Here is a 27,847-nt window from a genome sequence, read left to right on the forward strand (position 1 = left end):
AATGTTTTAAAGGTCTTCTTGGTCTTTTGCTTCTTCTTGGTCTGTAATTCCACATTCATTTTGGAACTCCCATGTCGTTCATTGTTGAAACATGTTGTAGCCAACAGCATTCGACATTTCCCAGTACTCGTTTAAAAATTGTTCCTGGTTTGTTCTTCATCTGTAATTTAACGTTGGTTTCGGAACTCGATGTCATTCATTCGTGAAAATGTAGTTAATATCTTTCGTCAAAGTCCAGTACTCATTACAAAGATCTTATTGGTTGTCTTCCTTCCCTTGCTGTTACTCTACATTACAGTTTGGCTTAAATTGTCTTTCAGTCTTGAAATATGCTGCAGGCAATAGCTTTCTACATGGTCCATTAGTTATTTTAAATATCCTCGTGGATTTGGATTGTTTTGCCTTTAATTCTTGAAATATGTTGTAGTGTCCTATTTTTATATGTTTGCATAGGCCTAATTTGTTTAGGCGGATTAAAAAGTTAATTATTCTAGAATTTCTCCATTCTCTCATGAGGAAAATTTACATATTTCACTGTTTATAGAAAATACGTTAATTTCCAGTGCCTGTATACTCTTGTGACCTTTTCACAGTGCATAAATTTCACTTCTATTCCTGTGAATTGGAATAATATTCTACACTTTTGATGCCTATGCTAAATCTATACGGTTCCCTAACAAGTGCTGAAACCCGAAATTTTATTTGGAGGGACGTAAGGGAATTTTGTGCATTGTAATACATCAACGACAAAGTAATAGCATCAAAACTCCCTTAAAGAGTTGCTGAAATTCAGATGTTTCTCAAATTGCTTAATGAAATACCACAATAATGGTATTTACAGATTGGAATGTTTTACATGTAAAGAAAAATATATAGGACAAACCAAAAGAAATTTCAAAATTAGATACAATGAGCACATTTCTGACTTCAAACATAATCGTAAGAAATCTACATATGCATCTCATCTAATAGATACTGGACATGAATTAGGCCCAGCAAATGAAACCTTACAAATATTAAAATCAGGAATAGAAACTAAATTGATAAATTCTGCAGAAGAATATTACATTGCTAAACAGATTCAAATAGAGAACAGCATTCTTAATGAAAATTTAACCAAAAACCGAAATCCCCTGTACAACCTCTAACCCCGTCACCACGCAGTATCCTTCCGCGTAGTTGTTTACACGAATATACACTTCCCCCACGTCATACCAGTTACAGTCCTAATAGCAGCAGGTCGTCTCACCATTACGTAAGTATCTCCATAATTTAACCCTCCAATTAATTTTTCAAAATTTTACTAGAATTTATATTAATTAATATTTCATTACAGATAATTTACATTAAACACAGGATGTTATAGTAATCGATACAGTTGCTAACTATGTCACATTTTAAATCGACGTGAGTACTTTGAAATATCCAATTCGATTACAATTTACATTTGATAATCCCATTTCTATTATATTTTTTTATACATTTCAGATATTCACCACTCATTGAACTGAACAAGATTTCCACATATTATGAAGTTTAATTACTAAATGGTTTTAACATTTTTAACATTATTAAGTTTACTACCTGTAATATTACATTCTATTAATGGAGATGACTTGTACATCATTAATTCAAATAGTACTCACCACCAATAGCTACGTATATGACATTGAGATATTGTATAACTCTGCCTGAGGATGCCTGAATAGGCGAAAACGTTCGCAATTTTGTAATTCATGTATATAAACTTAATGACTATAAAATAAGTCATTATTTTACATTGATTTGTCATTTAGTAATAAAATATTATATTGTATTCATTTATAGAAATTGACAATCTGAATATGCCATCATGCTTTCTAAGTTAATGAAATGTTTCTTAAATTACGAACAATTCTCAAGTTTGACAACTGATGCATGAGACGAATGGACAAATTCTAAGATAAAAATCTTGTCCATTTTATAAAGGCTTACAGAAATAATGGAAAATGCGAAGCATTTGCTAAGGTTCGCTTCTGAGTCAAATATTAGACAAATTAAGTATCAGGTCTTTTAGTAGGTAGTTTTCTAAGAAATTATAATAATTTGTGTGAAGAAGAGAGAGAAGACTAGGCATCTATTGTTATTTCTGGATAGTCATTAATACAGTAAAGTTCCCATTATTAGCGACGATCTTACATACTATGCATAAAATAAACCATATTCTTTTCCTGTTTCAGCATGCGATATGGATGTATGCGAAGCTCGATGTAAAGCCGGCCAAATGGCATATTGTTACGAAGACAAATGTAAATGTTATACGTTTAAGCGTTGAACTATAATAAAGATGAATGTTCAATGGTAAAGACATAACGCTGAGTAATGTGGTACATTTCATTCCGATTTTTCTCTCCTTTCCTTCATTATACACCGTTTAGCACCCAAATCCTTCTTCATTAGTCAAAAGAAAAGTAATTGTCTCATTTAGAATTTAGATTTGAAGTTTCGAACTGCTGCAGCAGCTGCTGCTGCTGCTACTAATAATATTACTAAGATTACTACTACTACTACTACTACTAGTACTACTACTACTACTACTACTACTAGTACTACTACTACTACTACTACTACTAGTACTACTACTACTACTACTAGTACTACTACTACTACTACTACTACTACTACTACTACTAGTACTACTACTACTACTAGTACTACTACTACTACTACTACTACTACTACTACTAGTACTACTACTACTACTACTACTAGTACTACTACTACTACTACTACTACTAGTACTACTACTAGTACTACTACTACTACTAGTACTACTACTAGTACTACTACTACTACTACTACTACTACTACTACTACTACTAGTACTACTACTACTAGTACTACTACTACTACTACTACTACTACTACTAGTACTACTACTAGTACTACTACTACTACTACTACTAGTACTACTACTAGTACTACTACTACTAGTACTACTACTACTACTACTACTACTACTACTACTACTACTAGTACTACTACTACTAGTACTACTACTACTAGTACTACTACTACTACTACTACTAGTACTACTACTACTACTACTACTACTAGTACTACTACTACTACTACTACTACTACTACTACTAGTACTACTACTACTACTAGTACTACTAGTACTACTACTACTACTACTACTACTACTACTACTACTACTACTAGTACTACTACTACTACTACTAGTACTACTACTACTACTACTACTACTAGTACTACTACTACTACTACTAGTACTACTACTACTACTACTACTACTAGTACTACTACTACTACTACTACTACTACTAGTACTACTACTACTAGTACTACTACTACTACTACTAGTACTACTACTACTACTACTACTACTACTACTACTACTACTACTACTAGTACTACTACTACTACTACTACTACTAGTACTACTACTACTACTACTAGTACTACTACTACTACTACTACTACTAGTACTACTACTACTACTACTAGTACTACTACTACTACTACTACTACTACTACTACTACTAGTACTACTACTACTACTACTAGTACTACTACTACTACTACTACTACTACTAGTACTACTACTACTACTACTACTACTACTACTACTACTACTACTACTACTAATAATAATCATAATAATAATCATAATAACAGAATTAGAAATTAAATTGAGTGTTTTCGCAATCTTGTTTTAATTTAGGTCTATATTCAATTTGAATAAGAAGAACTTCTTCGAGTACGTCAACCCTTAACCTTTACAATCCAAAGTATTACACATGCACACACTTACCCACCAATTTGCAGATCATGCATGAAAAAAAAAATATATATATATATATATATATATATATATATATATATATATATATATGTTAACCGGGGGTAATAAGGCCCACCTAAGGAATAAAACGTTCTTTCTTTGAAATGGAGACGTTTAGCAATTTTTAAATAATGAAATAGCATACATATATAGTTATCCTATAATATTTTACTTCAAATAAATATTCAAACAGACACATAAATGCTGTGAGCAATGAAAACTAACATCACGTCACTGTGCCTTATATCCTGCTGTGACAGATAATAAGGCCCACAAAAAAATATATATGTATTGAACAAAATTTGGGCATACAAAGTCTTAAGTTTTTTCCTCGGTGAAACCTACACATTCATTGTGCACCCAACATTCACAAGAGATACTCACATGTATATCTACAACAATTGCCTTCGCAGACAGAACACATCCGCGTCCCCTGGATGTTTACAAATCCTGAAGTTGATGTTTCATCCAATGCTCATTCTTGTATTAGGAATTGTCAATCTTTCGTTTGTTTCATTTCTTGCAAAAAAGATTGTGCTTCAGAATTTGAACTTTATAGTTCAGAGACTTCTATGAACTTGTGGTCGTTTCCACGTATTTATTTCATGGGCCTTCTTACCTGCTCTGTTACTACGCGCCAATTTTAATTTCTGGATTGCTCATATGCTCATTAGCGAAAGTTTCACGGTCGCCCCAAACTTGCTAATGTTTACACAATATCGTGCATTTAATATTATATTAATAACACACAGTGAAACGATTAAATATCAACTTAAATTTTGCAAAATTTTATAATGAAAACAGAAATAATCGCACATAACTTGTTACCACCAGTCAGCTACAAACAAGAACGAGAATCTAATTTTTTATACCTCACTCAAATGTAAGAAGAAATGGTTCTTAAGAGCTGTTGCTCACTTTTGCAAAAGTGTATAACTAATGGCAAGACTAGGTATGGGTCTTAGAACATGCTGGGTATTAATACCCCCAGGTACCACACATACACCCACGCACGGGCGGACGCACACGCACACACACAAATTGAATCGTAAGTAACGCCACTTATTTGAGGCAGTTACTTTTTTATGGCTTTTAGGGTACCCGGAGATTCATTATCATCCTCACTTAAGCCCGCCATCGGCCCCTATTCTGAGCAAGACAAATCCAGCCTCTAAAATTATATCCCACCGTCTTCATATCCATTTTAATATTATCCTCCCAACTACGTCTCGGCCTGCCTAAAATTATTTTTCCCTCCGGCCTCCCAAATAATTCTCTATATGTTTGCATTTCTGGATTCGCTCATACGTGCTACATGCCCTGTCCATCTTAAAAGTCTGGATTTAATTTTCCTAATAATGTCATAGGAAGAATGTAATGCGTGCATATCTGCGTTGTGTAACTTTCTCCATTCTCCTGTAGTTTCATCCTTCTCAACCCCAAACATTTTCCTATGCACTTTATCCTCAAACATCCTTAACATTTGTTCCTCTCTCAAAGTGAGAGTCCAAGTTTCACAACTATACACAACAACCGGTAATATAACTGTTTTATAAATTCTAACTTTCAGCTTTTTTGATAGTACACTGGATGACAAAAGCTTCTCAACCGAATTTCTCCATAATTGATTAAATGGCGTTCTTACTCGTGTTAATTGGGTAAGCCGCACATGCTTGCACAATTGACACGAGTAAGATCGCCATTTAATCAACTATTTGTATTCAAATGTTAAAAGTAGTGTACGAAAGATTCAACACGAATTTCTCAAATTTATTCCACTTTAATTTTCTCCCGAGTGTCATTTATACTTTTTATCTTTACTCCAAAATATTTGAATTTTTCCACCTCTTCAAAAGATAGATTTCATATTTTTATATTTCTATTTCCTATAAATTGCATATACTTTGGCTCTCCCGCATTTACATCCGAACCTATCTTTTTAACAAATTCAAGTAAAATTTTCATGTTTTTCCTAATAGTGTGTGGATTTTCTCCTAACAAATTCACGTCATCCGCATAGACAAGCAGCTGATGCAACCCGTTCAATTCAAAACCCTCTCATTTATCATGAACTTTCCTAATTGCATATTCTGCAGCAAAATTACAAAGTAAAGATAATAGTGCATTTCCTTGCTTTAGCCCGCAGCGAATTGGAAAAGCATCCAATTGAAATTTAGGCTACATAATTATACAGTGTCACTTGTTGATTTCACTGAGACACATTATAATGAATCGAACTAGTTTCTTGGGAATACTAAATTCAATAAGGACGCCATATAGAACTTCTCCCTTAACCGTTTCAGGGGGTTACTGTCCAGATATCTCAAACGAAAAATTTTAAATCAATTTTGCTCGTTTTTGTTTCCTTCTCGAGACAAATATTGTTTTATATTAAACATTACATAGCGTGTTTTGGGAAAGCCATTGATTTAATTCGCAATATTTTCAGTCACATTAAGAAAGCAGTATATAACAACAATATTGATTGAAAGAATTTGAGTTTTGTCCTTTAAATGTACAGAAATTTGATTCGTGGAAATATCACATTGTAAAGTTCCTTTGTATAACGAAAACTTTTGTTCCGCTGAAATCTGTCCAAACTTGAATAACAAAACTAAAATTCTTGGGAACATTTATTATCATAATACACTGCTCTCCAAAATTGACTGAGCATATTGGGAATTAAATTAATGGCGTTCAGAAAATAGTCTATGAATATTTTATATAAAACAATTTTGATCTAAAAAGGGAAGCAAAAGCGAGGAAAATTGTCTTAATCTTCCTTGTTTGAAATATCTCAAAGCAAAACCCCCGAAATTAATAATACTACTTTTATGGCTACAAGAAAGAAAATATAATTAATGTCTCAACGACATACTTCATGAAACATCCATTTATGGCTACAAGAAAGAAAATAAAATTAATACCTCATCGACAGACTTTACAATCAAGTCATGATAAATTTATTACCTAACTAATTAACAGAGAATTCTGAGAAAGTTTATAGGCCTTAAATGATTAATAAAAAAAGAGTAAGACCGTTATAATTACAAATTAAGAGCAGTCTTGTACAAAAATTATTGTTATAATTCAAGATTTCTAGTCTTTAATCTCTAAAACTGCAGAAATCTACTGGTACAACATCTCTGAAGAAAGAAATTGTTAAACCACAATACATATTTTATCTACTAAGTTTGGAAATGTAGGCCATTATATGACACTTTCTTACTACAAAAGTTTGCCTTTATAATTAGATAAAATAAAAAACACGTTGCTATGTTACTTAATGCCATCCTAGTATTATAATGAAATTGTTACTACATCCGATTTCGCGCAAAATCTCCTTGTTATAGCACGCGTGCCAATAAAAGTAATGACGTATTCGCTATGACGCAATACAGGAACGCTTGTTATCTTGCTTACCGCTTGTACGCGCGACGCAAGAAGAAATGAAATGCAGGACAGAAGAGAAGGTAAAGTATAATTTATTTCCAAACTTTAACAATTTTGTATCACTTTTGTAACACCACATAAAACAGTTCTGTGGTTCAGAGAAACTATATTAACGAAATAAAGGATCATTTGTAAGATAACCTGGAACATCATACATTTCTCTTTATTCAGTATCAATTCCAGACCTAACTAATCGATATAAGATATTGTCGATTATGAATCCCTATTTCATAATTTATTTCCTATAATTTATAATGTTAAGATGCCATAAAGTGTTGTATCCAACTCGTGGATAATCCTATTATGACACTCACTATCGTTCGTGCGACAAACATTCTCTCATGCCATAATCATGAAGATTATTCATTTGTTGCATAAAGAACTACTAGGGTAAACATTGATAATTTCGTGGCAGTGGTTATTTCGTGATACTTTCTCTTTGATCTTTCGCGAACTAACCAATGATGTTAAGAGGTTTAAATTTCCGCCAAGGGATTGCATATGTAGTCCGGTTTCCAGAAACATACAGTTATGTTTCGTGTGACTATTGCAGCTGCTTCAGTGATCTTTTATGTTTGGAGAGAACAAGTTAGCGTCGATTTCTCAGGAGTATAAATTTTGTGGATGTTTGTAATTACATTACAGGCTTATTACTTAATGTAAGAATATGATATTTGGTACAATGATTTAATATATCTTGATGAAATTTTAGGAAATGTTTTTTTGGAATTTTAGATACGGCTGTAGTCGACATATAGGCTTAGCTTTACTGATAGAAATCTTAGCTGTTTGAGGCGAAATTTTGTTGAGCATTAAGCGATACATTTTATACTACTTTAAAAATTGTATTACAATACGAATTTTAGACATCTGAAGATAAGATGTGATAACAAAAAAGAAAAAGTGGACGCAATGGGTTCAGTGTAGCGTCTGTTTGATTTGTTATCATGCTAAGTGCTAATGATAAGTGCTAGATGACTTACTTGCAAGAATTGTGATAGAAGATGAAACATGGCTCCACCATTTTGGATCGGAGAGGGAGGCAGACAATGGAGTGGCATCATGCAAATTCACCAAAGAAATATAAATTCAAAAGTGCACCTTCGGCAGGAAAAGTTATGGCTACCGTGTGTTTCGATTCAGAAGGACTCTTGCTTGTGGAGATCATGCAACACGGAACCACCATTAATTCTGACGCGGATGTGGCAATTCTCAAGAAAATTCAAACTCGACTGAGTCGTGTACGACGATATCGGGAGAAGCAGTATGTTTTGCTATTGCACGACAAAGCACAGGCTTAATATGTCAGTCACAAGACCACAGACCAGATCAGAAAATTCGGATAGACAACACTGAAACATCCCTCTTACAATTTCATGTTGTAATATGCCGATAAGCTGTTAATATTTGACTATAATTATTTATTTACTGTGCCACCTTTGCTTTGCTGTATTAAACTCATGGACTCGACAACATCCATCTTGTACCTTACTTACTTACAAATGGCTTTTAAGGAACCCGAAGGTTCATTGCCGCCCTCACATAAGCCCGCCAGCGGTCCCTATCCTGTGCAAGATTAATCCAGTCTCTATCATCATACCCCACCTCCCTCAAATCCATTTTAATATTATCCTCCCATCTACGTCTCGGCCTCCCTAAAGGTCTTTTTCCCTCCGGTCTCCCAACTAACACTCTATATGCATTTCTGGATTCGCCCATACGTGCTACATGCCCTGCCCATCTCAAACGTCTGGATTTCAAGTTCCTAATTATGTCAGGTGAAGAATACAATGCGTGCAGTTCTGTGTTGTGTAACTTTCTCCATTCTCCTGTAACTTCATCCCGCTTAGCCCCAAATATTTTCCTAAGCACCTTATTCTCAAACACCCTTAACCTATGTTCCTCTCTCAGAGTGCCATCTTGTACCAGTAGCATATATCTACGATTTTCACATTTATCGACCACACCTAATGAAATGCTTTAACAATATACATTTAATAATATGGACATGTTAGTGATAAAATTGATACTGTGTTTTAGATCGTTGTTAAATATCAAGAACAACTAAGTAGTTCCATCTAACGAAGTCAAAAACTGGCTAACAAATGTTTACAGTGTTTTTAAAAGTGTTTTTATAATGTTTCACATTTCTCTGATCACATTTATAGTTTTATATAACTTTTAAATATTTTTAATCTTTTAATTGTACTACATGCACTGCAAGTGATCTTAACTTAATATAACAAGTGTATCATAGACCAACCTAAGTTAAGTTAGAACAATTCTCACTAACATGATCCGAAAACCATCACAAAAAGTTCCATACCATAAGGCAGGGTTTTTCAACATAAATGTTCATTTAATACTCTACATCTGAAGATGATACAACTGTATCGAAAACGTTAATGTGAATTATTAACTTTTAAGATAAGCAAAGGTGGCACAGTAAATAAATAATTATAGTCAAATCCCTCTTACAGTCCTGAACTGGCACCGTTCGATTACTATCTCTTCGCGGAACGAGGTTAGAAGATGACTCTCTTGTGCACTCTGCTAAAGAGTGGCTCAGACGTATTGGTCCAGACTTTTACAGAGCTGGTCTACAGGCCCTCGTTCCTAGGTTACGTAAGGCAGTTGAAAGGGACGGGGATTATGTGGAAAAGTGGCATTTTGTTCCTAAAGGATGTATCTACATTCTGTGAAAATAACAAAGTTGTAGGATAAGATTATAGTTTTTAAACAAATGTTATGCATTACTTTTGGAGTTACCTAAGTAATATAGGCTATAGTGAAGTCCGTAATAAAAGTGTTCACCCTTTCAAGGCAAAGATGATCCGTTTTCAATTTCAATTTTTACTTTGATTTCATTCTCAGTATGTGTTGATATGTATTTCTGTTTCCTTGCTATGAATATTAGACGGAATTGCTATGCTTGAAGTTTTGTAAGAATAAATGAGAATTTCATTTGACTTTAATGAATTTTTCAACAATGCTTCTACTTCTCACGAAATTAGCAATGTAATATCACGAAATTACCAAGGTTATCACGAAATAAGCAACCTTTTAGCTTATGTTGTAAAAGTGGTTTTTGGCACTTGTTCAAGAACGTGTCCAATCTTTTATGTCTCCAGATTTTTACAGCAAATTATCGTCTTTTTAAGTGAAAAAATCGGAATAGGGATATATTTACACATTTGCATTTTAAATAAATTTTTATGAAATTATCACGAAATTACCAATGTTTACTCTACTTAGCAACGAGTTATGAAGCAATTTATAACGAATATTACCATAGTAACTATACAGCAGACGTTATGAATGATACAGAATAAAATTCTTGACTGATATAACTGATTTAATAGACCTAATTGAATTTATAGATTTATTTTCTTCTAATATTCGGCAGAAAACGAAAAACCGCAGATAAATAATTGTATACTACTTGTACATAAGTAGCTTCATTAACTCGTGGGTCTTAGATCACAGTCTCCGGTCGTGATCTAACGTGACCCACTCGGTAATAAAGCCTAACTTTTGCACGTCATTATATAATATACTATTAATTCAGTACTGTGATTAAAGATACTGATTAGGTTGCGAAGGAGGAAGAAATAAAGACCAGTTAAGATACCAGTTATGGATAAACCAATATATTTGAGTAGAGCCGTAAACCAATGGATATTCTATAAAAAATGAAAAGAAGTCCGATTACTTTCCATTCAGAGATGTGACATTTTTCAGAATGGGAAGGAATACGTTGTTAATAAATAGATCATTTTTCGGCATCAATTTCAGAAAGACGCAATTAGGACCAATAATGAGAGAGCTTTGTTTACGTCGACAATATGATTACTATTACTACAACTGCAGATACCAATAGAACTACTACTACTACTGCAAATACTATTACTACTACAACTACTACTATTAATATTACTACTCCCACCACTACCGTTCTTACCATCATCACCACCACCACTACCGCTACTACTACTCACTTTAGAGCTTATTTTGGAAAGAGAGCTATTGTGTTCAATACCTCAGTTTAATTTGTATTTCCCACACGTGAATATTGAAATTGTTTTTATTGTCATTTGTTTTTTATAAAACATAGCTATGAGTTATTAAATAAAATTGAATACAACCATCGCAATATATTATGTAGTATATTTCATTTCATGATGAGTGAGTGAGCAATTTGGACTCATTAAGTAAATTAAAAAAAAAATGTTTTTCGTTGTTGTTAAATTTACGTAATTTAAAACACAAAATGTGTGGATATAAAGAAAGAACAAGTATTGTTGCTTGGTTTTGATTATCTCTTGTACAAATTAAATTATTACACTTCTATCACATATCTTTCATACTTTAAGTGGGACAGTAAATTCGCATAACCAATACTAAAATATTTTAAATGTCATGGATTGGTAGATCATTGAAGATAATGGTTTATTGAAGTAACCTTCGGTTTCACAGCAGAAATTTTAATCTTAGTAGATTAAAGAATAAATGACAATCATAGAATGTAAGAAGGGCAGCTCTCTATTTGCAACGACATGTTTACACTTTGATATTTTTCTACCACCTAGGAAAATAATACAGAAAAAAAACTCAAGAAAACTTTGAATGTTTGCGTCAAGAAGATTAAAAAGAACTCACAAGTTTCTCATTAATAAACAGTGAAACATATAATTTTGTAGCATTATATATTTAAAAAGTCACAAGTTTTTCATTAATAATAATAAGTTTCAATTATTTGTATCTTACTTATCTCTTGCTGTTGCAAAGTTGTTTTCTAATTCTCTCTTAATACTGAGAAAATTTACTAAACTACAAAATTGAAAGAGTGAGGTTTCGTAGAGGAGAAAGCAAAATTAGTTTAAATAATACTACAATACGACGAAAAATGTAATTGAGTGAAGAACTATAACAACAAAAATAGACAGAAAAGTAAAATAAAAACAGCCTTAACATATCGCGAACGCGAAAACAATTACGACTCGATAGTTAAAAATCAATAATTATCAGAAAATATAAGGCATTTTACCTGACATCCGACTTCTGTTCATAAATATTTATTTTACACTATAAGATATTTTGACTTAGAGAATTTTTATCTCTTACTTTTAATGGTTCACATTTCACTTGAAATACTCGTATAATTCTCTTGTTCTTCAAGATTATTTGCTTTTAAATTAATCATTTAATAATACTTACTGTTTAAGTTTCGAAGATGAGAACTATATTATTTAATGTTCAAATTTCTCTTCCTAAAATCAGAATTTACATAACTAAGAAGAAGAACGTGAAAAAATTAACTTCATCATTAGTAGGCCTATAACTTATAAAATTCTCATTTTCAATTACTCAGTATTCAGAAAAATAAAATTTATGTTTGTTTTTAATTCGTAATAAGAAATACGACTTCATGCACATTTTGAATTAAACTCAGAACACTCATATATACCAGAACACAGGCAAACCAGAATGTTCAAGTAATTTTTTTATTTTTGCGGTTTGCTTAGGCTTTTATTTCGAGAGAACGCTACTTGCCAAAAAAAAATCTAGGAAACAAAATCTCTGTAGTCCATAGAGTAGGATCCAATGCACTGTCTAAATGTTCAATGTTTATAATTACATGGACGAATACGGAACTAATAAATTATTTTAGATTGAACAATTTCAACAATAGCTTCAGAAAAGTAACATTTTAAACAAGTCGCTATAATTCACCACGACACTTGTGGGACAACTTTTATTCCACTATCAGTACCGTAGAAGAGGGTAAAGTCGATCAAAATTTTGCAATTTTTGATATTGAGGTTATGCAATGGAGCGAAGTTCTTCAGAAAATAGCATTTTGTCGTCATATCCTTCACTTATGAAGGCACGTTACAAGAATTGAATTACAATCTATAAAAAACTGTTTTTTTATTTGACTTGTGATCGAAGTTACCTGTTTAAATAGGGTAAAGTCCATCACCATTGAATTTTTAGTTTAAGATCGATTTTAAAATATTGCAGAGTAAAGTCGATCACTGTTTATGTTTTAAAAAGCAAATTAAGTGTATTAAATAGGTTAAACTAGGATCTGTTGGACAGTCGGACATGTTGGACACTCCGTACTTTAACGTGTTACCACGCCATTTGCGGGCACCACATTCAGCTAGAAGTCAATGACGGAAGTCGTGGCTACTTCCGTCATTGACTTCTAGCTGAATGTGGTGCCCGCAAATGGCGTGGTAACACGTTAAAGTACGGAGTGTTCAACATGTCCGACTGTCCAACAGACCCTAGTTTAGCCTATATTTTATTTGTTATAAGGGGTGTAAAAACAATAATAATCTTCAATATATGATTATAGCATTATAGAGTATCTTTTGTTACTATGATCATACTATTCGATACAATTAGGCCTATAGGTCTCCACTGTACAATCGTGACTATGATTGCTAACTTACAAAACATAAAAACACAATTTAATACTTCACATACCGACAAACAAAGATTTAAGAATTCAAAATTTACATTGAAATACGACCCTTCAATTATAATCTAAAATGCAATTCAACATTGCTTAGATTTATATCAGAAGTTATTTGAAATCTTCCCCTCCTCATGTCACTTCAGAAACAACGTTGTTCCCATAGGTACAGAGGGGTGTATAAAATATGTTCCTTTGGCAGTGCTTCTGTTACGCAAGAAATTCACCATAATTTCGTCTTCCTCTTTCCCCACTATCCCATCAATATAAGCTATACTATGACACTTTTCTGTTTATAAGTGTTAGTGGGAGGTATTTCGGTGAACAATTTATTCTTGTGCTGGTCCTATTTGTTTCGAGTAGGTCGGTGGCATGATCGACTTAACTCTACTAAGGTACAAGTTTTCTTAAAATAATAAGTTTCAATACTAACATTTACACAAACTGCAAAACTATTATTTCAGGATACAATCTCAACAAAAGTACTTACGTATACTTCCTGTCTCCTTTCACTGCTGACTATAATTTAGAGTTTGTAAGACTTTGTTTTCATTTAAGAGAAAATGTTGAAAATAACAATTTTCACCTCAATGGTAATTACACAGTGTTTCCACTGTTGGCATTCGCAGGCTTTTTGTTGTCCCGCTCGCTTACATTTGCAATGTAAGACAATGAAGTCAGCATAACAAAACTTTAACAAGTAACTGAGAAAATATATAATTTTCAATAAAAATCGTAAATGATGGATTTTACACCCACTGATTCACTTTACTCACTTCTACGGTTTTAAGATTCTTAGTCTCTTCAAATATTTGTTTTTGATTTTAGGGGTTTTACTGTAATATCTACAACTGTAGTCGATAGCTATAGTTGATTATTTATTCCCACAGTAGGTTATTCTAAGCTTTCATCAAGTCTAAAATTTGAGAATTTTCTTCCGTGTTATGTGGATCTATGCTAATATTTTCTCCGAATTGTTTAATATTTTCGCTGATGGAATGACGGGGTCACCGGTAAGTTGTTCATCGTTGTTACAGTAGATGTAAAAGCTTAGGTAGACGAAATCCTAATTTTATCAACTTATGCCTCGGTATCTTAATTTTGTTTATATACCTGTTATAGATATTTACTTAAGGAACTCAAATATTTAAGAACAAAAAAATATGTCAAAGCCATCGTAGTATTAAATAGCTTATAACTTAAAGACTGTATTAAATGTTACCTTAGTCCTAAGACAGATTGAAAAGTAGCCGAGATCAATTCCAGTTCATAACTTAATATTTTAACTTATTTACGGAACTCAATTTATTTAGTCCCTTTGTTGAATAAAATTAATAAAATTCACAGTCCCTAAACCAAACATATTATCATCACCGGCTATTTCGTGTGCAGCTTTATAATAATCAATGTCAATATGGGAATTTATCATGAATTTGTCATTTGCAAAATACATTATAAATTAATATTACCAATAAAGTTTACATTATTAAATAATTTGGCGCACCTATTGTTATGTTAATTATCGCACACAGATCATTTCAGATCAGTTACAAGATTGGTTTTATACAGGTGACAAACAGGTTATTATACGTTTAAGTAGAAGACACTTTCTCAGTAGAAAAAGGATATCGCATGATTCAAACGCTCTAAATTTTGTTACTTCTATTCAGGAACATATGGTCTGGATTTAAATAACTGATACAAAAAAATCATAATATGAAAACATTTATTTCAGATTAAAATAACAAAATAGCCCACGAACACAACTTAAGGGGAGAGAATGGCATATTTTGGTGAAAAATGAATAAATTTAAAAAAAGATCTTTAAAATAGTCTTTTATATGTGTGGAATGCATTGCATAACATTTTGTGGGTATCTGTGCCCTTATCGGGTGTTGAGACGTCATTTTTAAACTTCCTGTGCTATGGATTTTGAAATAAATTGTCCTCTTTTATTGTTTTTTCCAGTAAATTAAATTTAAAAGAAAATTTTTTTTATAATAATCTTTGATATGTGTGGAATGCATTACATAATATTTTGTGGGTATTTGTGCCCTTATCTGAAGTTGAGACGCAAATTTTAAACTTCCTGCGCTATGGATTTTTAAATCACACGAAACCTTTTATCGTTGTTTCCATTAACTTGATTTTTTTGCTACATTGCCAGACAAAAATGGATATAATTTCTGAACTATTAAAGATACACGCATGAAATTTAGAACACACATTCTCTAGACTATTAGGAAACGTTTCTCTGTAACAGAATTTTGATAATTGATTTCATTTTAAAAATACGTCCGTTTGTTTGCAAAAAAGGAAATCAAAAAAGTGTTATTAAATTTTAATTGTTTATTTTATAAACGTAGGGACTAATATCATCCCGAAAAGACAAAGTATATGATTATATCTCGTGACCAGAATATTGTAGAAATGGAAACATAAAAATTGGAGATTTACCCTTCGAAGGGGTGGAAAAATTCAAATATATTGGAGCAACAGTAACAAATATAAATGACACTCGGGAGGAAATTAAACGCAGAATAAATATGGAAAATGCGTGTTATTATTCGGTTGAGAAGCTTTTATCATCTAGTCTCCTGTCAAAAAATCAGAAAGTTAGAATTTATAAAACAGTTATATTACCGGTTCTTCTGTATGGTTGTTAAACTTGGACTGTCACTCTGAGAAAGGAACATAAGTTAAGGGTGTTTGAGAATAAGGTGCTTAGGAAAATATTTGGAGCTAAGCGGAGTGAAGTTACAGGAGAATGGAGAAAGTTACACAACGCACAACTGCACGCATTGTATTCTTCACCTGACATGATTAGAAATATTAAATCCAGACGTTTGAGATGGGCAGGGCATGTAGCTCGTATGGGCGAATCCAGAAATGCATATAGAGTGTTAGTTGGGAGACCGGAAGGAAAAAGACCTTTGGGGAGGCCGAGACGTAGATGGGAGGATAATATTAAACTGGATTTGAGAGAGGTGGGATAAGATGATAGAGACTGGATTAATCTTGCACAGGATAGGGACCGATGGCGGGCTTATGTGAGGGCGGCAATGAAACTTCGGGTTCCTTAAAAGCCATTTGTAAGTAAGTAAGTAAGTAAGTAAGGGACTAATATCAAATTCTGTTACAGACAGAATTTAGAGCATGTTTTTGCAAGTACATTGCAAGAAACTGTTTGAATCTATCTTTAAAAATGGTTTAGATATATCGGTTTCAGTAAAATCCAACATTGGGTATATATATATTTTTTTTTTTCAAATCTGTGCCCACAATCTTTTTTTTTTTTCTAAATAGATGTATTTGGTTGAGTTGCTACAGCTATGAGCTCTCCACATACAAAAAATTAATATTTTACACCAAATAGGAAAAAGGTTAAAAAAACACCATCCTCTCCCCTTAAGAATAAAAAAAAACTTCCTTTCATAAATTGATTTGAATATATTATAGTAACATACTCGGAATTGATTAATATCAAAAGTCATCTTTCGTCCGCCAATAAAATAAAATTGTGTAAGCTGTGAAAGAACGCATTACAAAGAGAACAGTGTGGTATGACTAAAATTACTGTCTAGACAGTTGTTTCATGATGATTTTTCGATTCTCATTTTTAGTATCGAAAAGTAATTGATTTCCGCATGCATAAATTAGCGTGCTTAAAAGCAAATTTCCGTGCCTAAAAGTACTTTATAGCACGCGAATTATAAATACTGAAAACATAAATTTCAACTATTTATCCAAAACAATCACCATAATCTACTACATATCCGAAGACCGTTAAAATCTTTCTCTTTCAATTAGAATGTAATATTCTTTCGCCTTTAACGTCAGAAGTCTGCCATTGCGAGTGAACGAATCAACAATTTTATACTCTTTAAAATATAAATACATTACTGTCACTGTCTAAAAAACCTTGTATGAAACACGTGCGAAACTAGAGTTTTAAGGTCTCGACGTATTGTCCACCGAACCTTGGGCTCGGTGAACAATCTTCAGTTCTCGTGCTTAAGACGATATCATTTCGCAACTTGTTACATAAATAACTGTACTAAAATTGTGGTTTCAATTTATTCTTAGAGATCTTCATTTTCCCCTGTTACGGCTCGATTCACACGTCTCAGCATTGACAATATTCAATTTTCCTTCAACTACTAGCCCACTGGCATTACTCGAATAACAAACTGACAGTACAAGTATGTTAGAATGTGAGGATGTATGAAAGAGTTGTTCGTAATTAAAAATATTATTTATCGTTAAAACCGGCAGCTAGCATAGATGTGGTAGGCTGTACGTTGTAATGTTTAAGACTATTATTTACTTATTTATTTATTTACATATTTATTTACTTACATAAATATTTATTTGCTTATGTATTTATTTGCTTATTTATTTATTTGCTTACTTATTTATTTGCTTATTCATTTATTTACTTATTTATGTATTTAATTATTTATTTACTTACTTATTACCTTAATTATCTACTTATTTATTTCCTTATTTATTCATTTATTGAATTTGTTATTTATTTATTTACTTGTTTATTATGTATTCATTTATCCATTTATTTATTCATTCATTTATGTATTTATTTACTTATTTATTTATTAATTTAATTATATATTCATTCGTTTATTTATTCATTTACTAATTTATTTATTTGTTTATTTCTTTATTGATTTAATCTGACAGGATTAAGACCACAAGGCCTTCTCTTCCATCTTACCAGACAGCACATATAAAAACAAAAAAGAAATACAAACATTGATGAAAATAATACAAAATATTATAAAGCCCTATAGAGGGTCAACAGGGTCAAAAGAACACTACAGAGCTCTCATTGAGCTAATACAAGAAATAATAATAATAATAATAATAATAATAATAATAATAATAATAATAATAATAATATAATATTCTTGTTATATTAAAAATGTTTAAAGATTAAACATTTTAATAGTTACGAAAATATATTTATAGGCATTGAAATCACGGAACACTCACTAAGAATACAAATTCGGCATTTTATGGTACGATGAAAACTATCAAATTTCATATTACTATGATGTGCCGAAGTACATATGATATTTCAGTGCAGGAATTCTCCATTACCATACAGTGAAGAATTGATAGAACGGAGAACAATATTCCTTCCGGCACCGGGACTCGAACCCAGATTTTCAGTTCCTTGTGCTCACGCTTAATCCACTAAGGCACACCAGATTCTAGTTCCGATACCGATTGGACCCCTTTGGTGGCCGACCTTCGTGTACTGTGTCACAGAATGTGTTAGAGTGGCACAATGTCCAACACTATGTACAGAGGTGCACTCATTACGAGTGACTAAGTGGCCGGGGTCCAACGGAACAAGGCGCCGCACAGTGTGTAATTTCAAGCAGCTAGCCGGCCAAAAATCAATTTTCACACTCTATCTTTAATGCTAAATTCTTATGTAGACGTGTTTATAACACTCCAAAGTATACTGTCCAAGTGTAGAAAGATGCTTACATCTGTTAGGGGACCCTCACAACAGAGCGAAAGTTGCATGTCCCCGATAAGATCATTTACGCTGCAGAGGCGGGCGCGAAGTATGTGTTTGGATGGAGCAAAGTGGTAAAGTTAATACAGTATTTTTTCTAATATAGAGTGTAGATATATTATAAGAAGATATATACTTACATATAAGCTAATTTTCGTGACAAAAATTATTATGTTATTTTCTAGAATAAGTGTCTGGATAAACACGTGCAAAGAGTTTCAGTTTTACCTTATTATATATTTCGAGTTGACTTTTAAAAGGTGTAGCCCTCTATCACCCGATAAAGTTTTGTAGAGATATTCATTATACTTTTCTGAATACGACGTAGTGATTTTTTTCTGCAAACAGGTGCAGACAGAGTAGCTATTAATTATTTTCAGACACCATGCGCTCCGTAATCCGGAGAACTATTTTCCAGATGTGGAACAAGAGCGAGAGAAAAGTGAAATTCTCAAATATAAATGAACATTTTGATCTCAAAGATTACTCTGAAGACATTTTACAGTCAATAAAAAGAATGAATTAAATTGCTATACTCGAAAATTCGATTACGGTGGGAAAAATACCGCAGAAATGAGAAAAATGTTTTAAAATATAATGCGCTATGTTTCAACCAAGATGCAAAGTCTGAAAATAAAATATATAATACTTTGTCATCTACTACAAAACAATTCCAATTTTATTCTGCCAGTACAAGCATTCGAGGACGTCCACGTAAACTTTTCGGAGACTGAGCGAAAGATCAAAACGGAAAAAAAACCTAGTCCACATTTTAAAGAAAGATTGCCAGAAGAAAAGCTTTCTGTTGCCCATATGAATTTCAGAACTTCTAGGAAAAGAGATGCGGCCAATATTGTAGGAGAGCTTCCACATGCATTACTTCAACGTGCGACAAAATGGAAAAAAAAAATTGTAAAAATTGATTTTGCAGGAACGACCAACAATTGCCACCTAATAAGAATCTCGCTTTGATTACTGATCTACAGTTGACCTCAAATCAATATAAAGAATTAAGGGAAATACAAAATCTTGTAACAGTTAATTTAGATCCACCGTTTTACTTGTTGCGAAACATTTAAGATAGGATAGGTTCAGGCATGTTGACATGACATGTTGTTGACATGATAAAACAAAGCAGTCGCAATAAAAACGATGCAAATACCGCAAGAATATTTTTCAGGAAGGTTTCAACTTTCGCATATATTACGGGAATAGATGGAAATCTAATAAGTCGTTTACACATAATATATCAGAAACCTTTTTCTTGCGGTTTTGCAATACTGATGAAAGGGCATTTGACATATATGCAAGGGAGACAAGGGAATTATATTTATGCTTGCACAAATAGTATTATATGCCTACAATCCTTCACAAACTCTTGGCTCATGGACAGAAGGTCACAGGACACTATTATACTTACTGGCAAACTATCTGAGGAAGCCCAGGAAACGAGTAACAAATACTATATTAGACTTTTCAGAGAAGTCTTCGCAAGAAAAACATCAAGAAAGAAAGACACAAATACCGAACTTTTACTCAGGCTACTTATTTTTTTGGACCCTTACATCACCAGCTTAAAGAAATTAAGAAGAGGAGATCGCGGTCGATTTCAATAGTAGTGCTGCAGTTGTCTCCGAGCCTCCATTAGACGGTGCTGTCAATGGAGAGACTAGCAGCGAGGATACAAATTCTAATGGGGATGCATCTGACGTCCGAACGAGTAAGATATGTAGCAATATTCCTTCGCCTACGCTTTCAATTTTAAGTGCATTCCACATTATGTACATTAATTCATTTTTTTCACTCGAATCGAATTATTTTTTACAATATTACTATTTTTATTTTCAGTAAAATGGTTGCTGTTTTAATTTTCATTATTAAAAACTTATCCACTTCAATAATTGAACGTACATACTAAATTTTATGAAAATTGAGCGATTAGTTTTCGAGAAATGATTTTTGGCCGGCTAGACTCGCTAAATTACACACTGTGCGCCGTCTTGAATAACAAAGTGATGTACCGAAGTATTACTCGACCGAGGCCAGTGGAGTCCTGCAGCCCGGAGCGCCACTTGTACTGCTCCTGCGCTCGTATAGCGTCATCGCTGTAGTTCACATTATGCCCGCGGCTCCACTCGCCTCGGTAGAGTAATACATATGATATTTCCGAGCAGGAATTATGCAATACGATATGGTGAAGAATGGGTAGAACGGAGAAAAATTCTCTCCGGCACCGGGAATCGAGTCGAGGTTTCCAGCTCTACGTGTTGACGCTTTATCCACTAAACCACTGAGTCACTCGTAAAGAGTGCACCTCTGTACATAGTATTGAACATTGTCCCACTGTCACATATTTTGACACAGTACATGAGAGTAGGCCACCTAAGGGGAACAAAGAGGTAGAACTTAAAGTGAGAAGGATTAAATCCTGCATCGGAAGAGAATCCGGTGTGGCTTAGTGGATAAAGCGTCAGCAAGTAGAGATAAAATCCCAGATTCGAATCCCGCTATCGGAGAGAGTTTTTTTCCGTTCTACCCATACTTCACCAAGTCAAATTTCATGACATTTTATCAAAATTTTCGTATTAATGCATAAGGAACAAAATAGGTATTTTCACTAAAGTCAAAATAGTATAATCATAATAAAACGACTATATCTCACAACACCACGACAATCCCACAGGAAAATTAGGCCATTGTGAATTAGGAAAAAAAATATGTCGAAGATAATGCCTGAAGTTCTTTAGTCCCCATGAAGGACATAAAAACGGGAACATTGACCGAAGCGAATTTCCATTTAATTTTCGTGCAATGGAAATGAGAACAATGCAAGATAATGTGTTATCCTAAAGATAATTCAAATCGCTGTATTATCATTTGAATGGAAATTCCTTTCTGACCACGTCAAGGAGAAAAAAAAAAACACGTGATCTACAGTATATATATAAGCAAATAAATATTGAATCCTAACAAAGTCACTTCGAAGCAAAAAAAGTTCAGGTATGTATTCATTATCTAGTTATTCTACGTTTCTTTATTTAAACAACTTTGAACAAAAATAGTCAATTATGGTAAAAATATAACTAGCATTTGTCATGATAACTTATTCATTATGGAATGCCATCAGGGTCCGAATACGAAGTCTTGTATAACCATAATTATATCGTCTTCCTTGTTCAAATGTTCACATGTTTTGCCTTCATATGTTCTTAAAACACAATGTTACATTTCGGTTGTAGAACGCATGCATTATGACCAGACACTGCGCACAATATTGGATGAGTCTACTTAAAAATTATAGGGAAATGGGTTTGTCATTGCCTTGAACCTGGTAGACAGACACCCGACCTTCCCTTCTATTCCTACCCCCTCCACAGAAACGTTGTTCCCGTACTGCACAGCGCGAGTGTCTTGACAAAATGCATAAGCTGTACACTAACAGACATTTATAAAACTGGCATAAAATATCAAATTTAATTTTAATCGCTTTTATGTTGAAACCTGTTACTGTACCTGCCTAGACATATTTTCAAGCATATTCCGAAATAAATCATGGACGTATATGTTTCTCAGAACTTGATAGATCAGAAGCGGAATTTCACTCTTCTCCAATACACTGTTGGAACAGAATAAGTTTCGGTAATTGTAATTTTGGCGTGTACTAATTTTCTAATTCAATTCTGTATAGCCTAGTACATGAATACGAGTAAAATTGAAACCATTAGCTACGATGGACTAAACACAAACCTTTCCGATATATCGATCACGCCTTTCTTTGGTTTATTGTGTGCACCGTTTTATGCCGACATTAGAAGGGTAATGGGTTAAGTTTAGCTTATCTCCTGAGGACTTCGAGTTCTGGTCCTTCCTTGCTGTTGTATCGAGCCACGTCTCTTAACCTCTACAGCTTTCTAATCGGGGTTTTCAGTATCTAAGAAATACAACATTTGCTGTCCTATTAAACGGCTTGTGTTTTAAATACCTCCATCTAACCTTCCTTAATGTATCAATTTCACACTATATCTTGTGAGCTTATATAAAATATTCTTGGACAACACCGAAAAATTAATACAAAGTACACTATAAGATGATTTCAACCTGACAATAGACATTTCTAAAGCAACGATCTGTAGGTAATCCCAGAAAGTACATAGGACTAGAAATATTTAGAACAAAATGAGAAAGCACTAATATAGGAACCAACATAATGACGGTAAAATGCATTTACTTTCCTAAAAACAAGCTAATAACAGCATACTTAGGGCGTGGGAAAAAGTAAATTGATTGTAGTTTATTAAACATTGTAATAGTTTAAAAACTGCATTGTGTAACTGTTGATTGGTTTATGAAATCTGCACGGAATACGTCTATGCCATATTTAATTTGGTGATCAGGCTTTTCTAGAATTTCTTTCGTACTACAACATATATCTCTATTTGTTTCTTTTAAGTAAGATTCATTATTATTTTCTTAAACAAATCATTTCATAAGGTACGGTAATATTTTAAATTTCAGTTATATATTATTTTTATGTTTAATATTTCATAATATAGCACACACACATACACACACACAAACATATATATATATAGCTTTAAATTTCAGTTCCGTTTAATAATTACAATTGTACATTACCATTACTTGTAATATATAGTATATTATTTGTTGACGCATAGGCCTATTATATTTTTCTTACTTAATTTATGTTAAAGCTTTCAGGAGAAACAGCCATTCGCTGTCTATTGTCTTAATGAGTTACTGTAGGCCCAAATAATAGTATAACGAATTATCGATTCCGTCTTTATCCAATCGAAAATAATTTTAAAATATTTGCTATCCTATTCCCTCGAACTATCGAACAGCTTGTAAAACTGTTCATTCAACAATCTTGAGCTTGTAATTTGATGCATCCAAAATAATTCTCTTTATGTATTCTATATCTATTGTATTACGGAAGATCTTAGTGCTAATGCATGTTTCTTCCAAAAATCCTTTGCGATTTATCTAGAGAAAATCAAAACTTCAGTGGGATTTAATTTACTATTATTTGATTAGAAGAAGAGTGTATACAGAGTGTTTCTAAAACACGGGGCATAATTTAAGGTATGTATTTCCCACATGTACACAATCAAAATAGTTCATTAAAACATGTGTCCGGAAATGCTTTATTTCCGAGTTATGGCCTTCACTACATTGAAATTCACCCGAACGTTTTTCTTTCCGCAATCAGCATGTATGGGCGTATGAAAACCCACGTGCAACTGTTCCATCTCATCATCAGTTGCGGTTCTCCCTCAACATGTGGGCCGGTATCATGCTGATCGATTAGTTTGACCCCATGTACTTGTAAACAGACTTACGGGGCAGGCGTACACAAACTTCCTGCAAAACACCATACCTCATGTTTTAGGAGACACTCCACTGATCAATCGTCAACACATTCACTTCTTGCATGATGGCGCTCCTGCACACTTCAGTCGTACGGCTCGCCGGTACTTGAATCATCGAAGGTTTCCTAATCGATGGATAGGTAGAGGTGGCCCAATTGCTTGGCCTCCACGCTCACCTGACCTGAACCCTCTCGATTTCTACTTGTGGGGCCATTTAAAATCATTGGTTTATTCGTCTCCGGTGCCTGATTTGGAATCCCTTCGGAATCGAATTGTGGCATGTTCTGAGGACATACGCAATACTCCTGGAGTTTGGGATCGTGTTCGCAGGTCAATGAGACATCGATGTGAGGTCTGTATTCAAGCAGGAGGTGGACATTTTGAACACCTTCTGTTATGACAACGACCTGCGGAAAGAAAAACGTTCCGGTGAATTTCAATGTTGTGAAGGCCATAACTCGGAAATGAAGCATTTCTGGACACATGTTGTGATGAACTATTTTGATTGTGTACATGTGGGAAAAACATACCTGCAATTATGCCCCGTATTTTTCAAACACTCTGTATATATCCACATGAAGTAATGTTCAGAGATTCCCTGACTGCTATGTCTTACAGTATTAGGCAGTTATTGTATTCTTAGTTGATACACATATTATTCCTCTGTGATGGGATGATTGGTACATTACGAATAATATTTCTAAGCGAAGATCTGTGATTCTGGTTTTTAATTGTCTTTGGTTTCTTTGGAATACATTAAAAAGGAACTTTCTGGTTTATTGCAGACTGATTTTATTCCACCTTTATTAATTTCGTCTACACTAGAGACTATGCCTGCAACTATTGGAATCCAAAGTAAATAGGAATAGATTGTTTCGGACTTTCTGTTTCCTTCAGTTCCAAATAGAAGTGTTGCTGTTTTTCGTTGTCTAGTCACCTGTCCGAACACAGGTCTGGACCCCACAAGTGACACCAAGAGGGCATCACTCATGAGGCGACTAGGCCAGAAGATAATGGTGTTTACTTTCCAGTTCTTTTCCCCCTCCATTGCATACATCGCTGACTAGATAAATATCACACTAATAAAACTTCAGAAATAAAAGTGTAGCTATTTAAATAAAATAATGAGCTGAAAGCTTAAGGTTACTATTTCTCCTGTTTTTCAGATATTCCAAAAGAGTTCACTGCAAAATGTCGGCAATTACGTATTTCACATTTTTCATTGGGATCTTCTTCGTGATGATGGTAATATCTTCAGATTATTGCATATGTTTGTAATACATCCAATTTCATATCGAATTATGTGATATTAGGACTTATTTTTACAAAAATATGATCGAAAAATCAAATTTTAGTTTCTTTGCACGAAAATATTCCTTTGGCATTTGGGAAGTTGATAGTAAGAGATTTGCCTCTCCGTTTCATTTGCTTTCCAGAAGCGATTTTTATATAGGCCTGTTCCATAAATTAGTATTGCACCCTATTTCAAAAATTTTACTTTTTCTAGAAACTATATTTTTAGATGTTCGAAATACTTCATGCGCTTGTAGTTTTCACTAAAGCTCAATGAAAATATTCGTATTTGTAGATGCAGATTATTTTACCCGAGATCTAGCGTTAGGAAATCTTACGTAATCTTGGAAATAAAGAGCTAATAATTAGTATGTAAATAAATAAGCTGTATAAATAAATATCTGACATTCATAAATGTATTATGCCGAAAGTTATGTAGTCATTGTAAATTTCTCAAAGTTAAAATACTGCCCGTGAACCGGGGTCCAAAGGAAAAATTTATGAACTTGATTAATATAAATGTAATGCGCTTGCAAAATTTTACTATATCAATGGTATGCATAATTGAAATGAAATTTACTTCGAAAATATCAGTCCGATTGAGGAGAATGCACCTAATACTTATTCTGAATGCACCTAATATACTGTACATACATACGTAGGCCTAAGCGTTCTGCTCCAGGGCAGGTATTTTCCCGAAAACCAAGCATTCTCCAATCTTTCCTTTTTTTCTGCCTGCCTCTTTGTCTCCGCATATCTTAATGTCGTCTATCATGTGATACTTTCTTCTGCAACGAATTCTTCTCCCGTTCACCATTCCTTCCAGTGTTATCATTATTGGTTTAAACATGCACTAAAACCAGACGTAAGTGCAAGTTTGAACCAATAAATTATTGAGATTTGCGTTAAAATAATGAGTCTAGGAAATTGTATATTTAGTATGTAGAACTACATTTGTTTATAGATCTTTTGTTATATTATTAAGTTTTGTACTTGTGAACTATATCAATAAATCAATCAATCAATCAATCAATCAATCAATCAATCTTTCCTTCCAGTGCATTCTTCAGTAGGCAGTTCTTGCTCAGCCAGTGACCCAACCAAATTTTTTTCTGTTCCTAATCTGTTTCATCATCATTCTTTCTTCTGCCATTCTTTCCAACACAACTTCATTCCTTATTCTGTCGCTCCATTTCACATCCTCCAATCTTCTCCATATCCACATTTAAAATGCTTCTAGCCGCTTCTCTTCACTTCTTCGTAATATTCATGTTTCATCTCCACACAATGCACTACTCCACTCAAAGCATTTCACTAGTATCTTCCTTAGTTCTTTTTCCAGAGATCTGCAGAAGGTGCTTCTTTTTCTATTAGAAGCTTTATTGCCGTTGGTTACCTCTTTTGACTTCCTGGCAGCTGTTCATGCTTATAGTACACCCCAAGTGTCTGGACCTATTTACTTGCTCTACTTCCTCATTTAGTTTTCCCACGTTTACATTCTTTACTTTTCTTCCGACAACCATGGCCTTCGTCTTGCTTGCATTTATCTTAATCCAATACTATTCATAGCTGTGATTTAGCTCCATTAGCATATCCCTTAGTATCGTCTCATCTTCTGCTAACAACGCAATACCATTAGAAAATCGTATGCACTTTGTTTTACTTCCACTTTCTATCATCCCTTCCATGTTATGAAAACAGTTCTCCACTAAATCCTCCAAGGAGATGTTGAACAGAGTTGGTGACGAAGGGGATACTTGTCGTACTCCTATCCCAATTTCACTTCCCTCAGACATTTCTTCTCCTATCTTGAATTTGACTCGTTTCATATAAAG

At 33.4% G+C, this 27,847-nt stretch overlaps 1 long non-coding RNA gene across 2 annotated transcripts in view; it reads left to right on the plus strand.

Annotated features, from left to right (window-relative positions):
• LOC138712070 (uncharacterized) overlaps positions 1-27,847 on the plus strand; it is a 47,977-nt gene that overhangs the window by 15,907 nt on the left and 4,223 nt on the right. For both annotated transcript variants that reach the window (XR_011335629.1, XR_011335628.1), the window contains one exon: positions 25,886-25,964. This is a non-coding gene — a long non-coding RNA (uncharacterized lncRNA). The remainder of the gene's footprint in view (positions 1-25,885; positions 25,965-27,847) is intronic.

The sequence above is a fragment of the Periplaneta americana genome, chromosome 13, assembly GCF_040183065.1.
Source record: "Periplaneta americana isolate PAMFEO1 chromosome 13, P.americana_PAMFEO1_priV1, whole genome shotgun sequence".
NCBI classification, from domain to species: Eukaryota; Metazoa; Arthropoda; class Insecta; order Blattodea; family Blattidae; genus Periplaneta; species Periplaneta americana.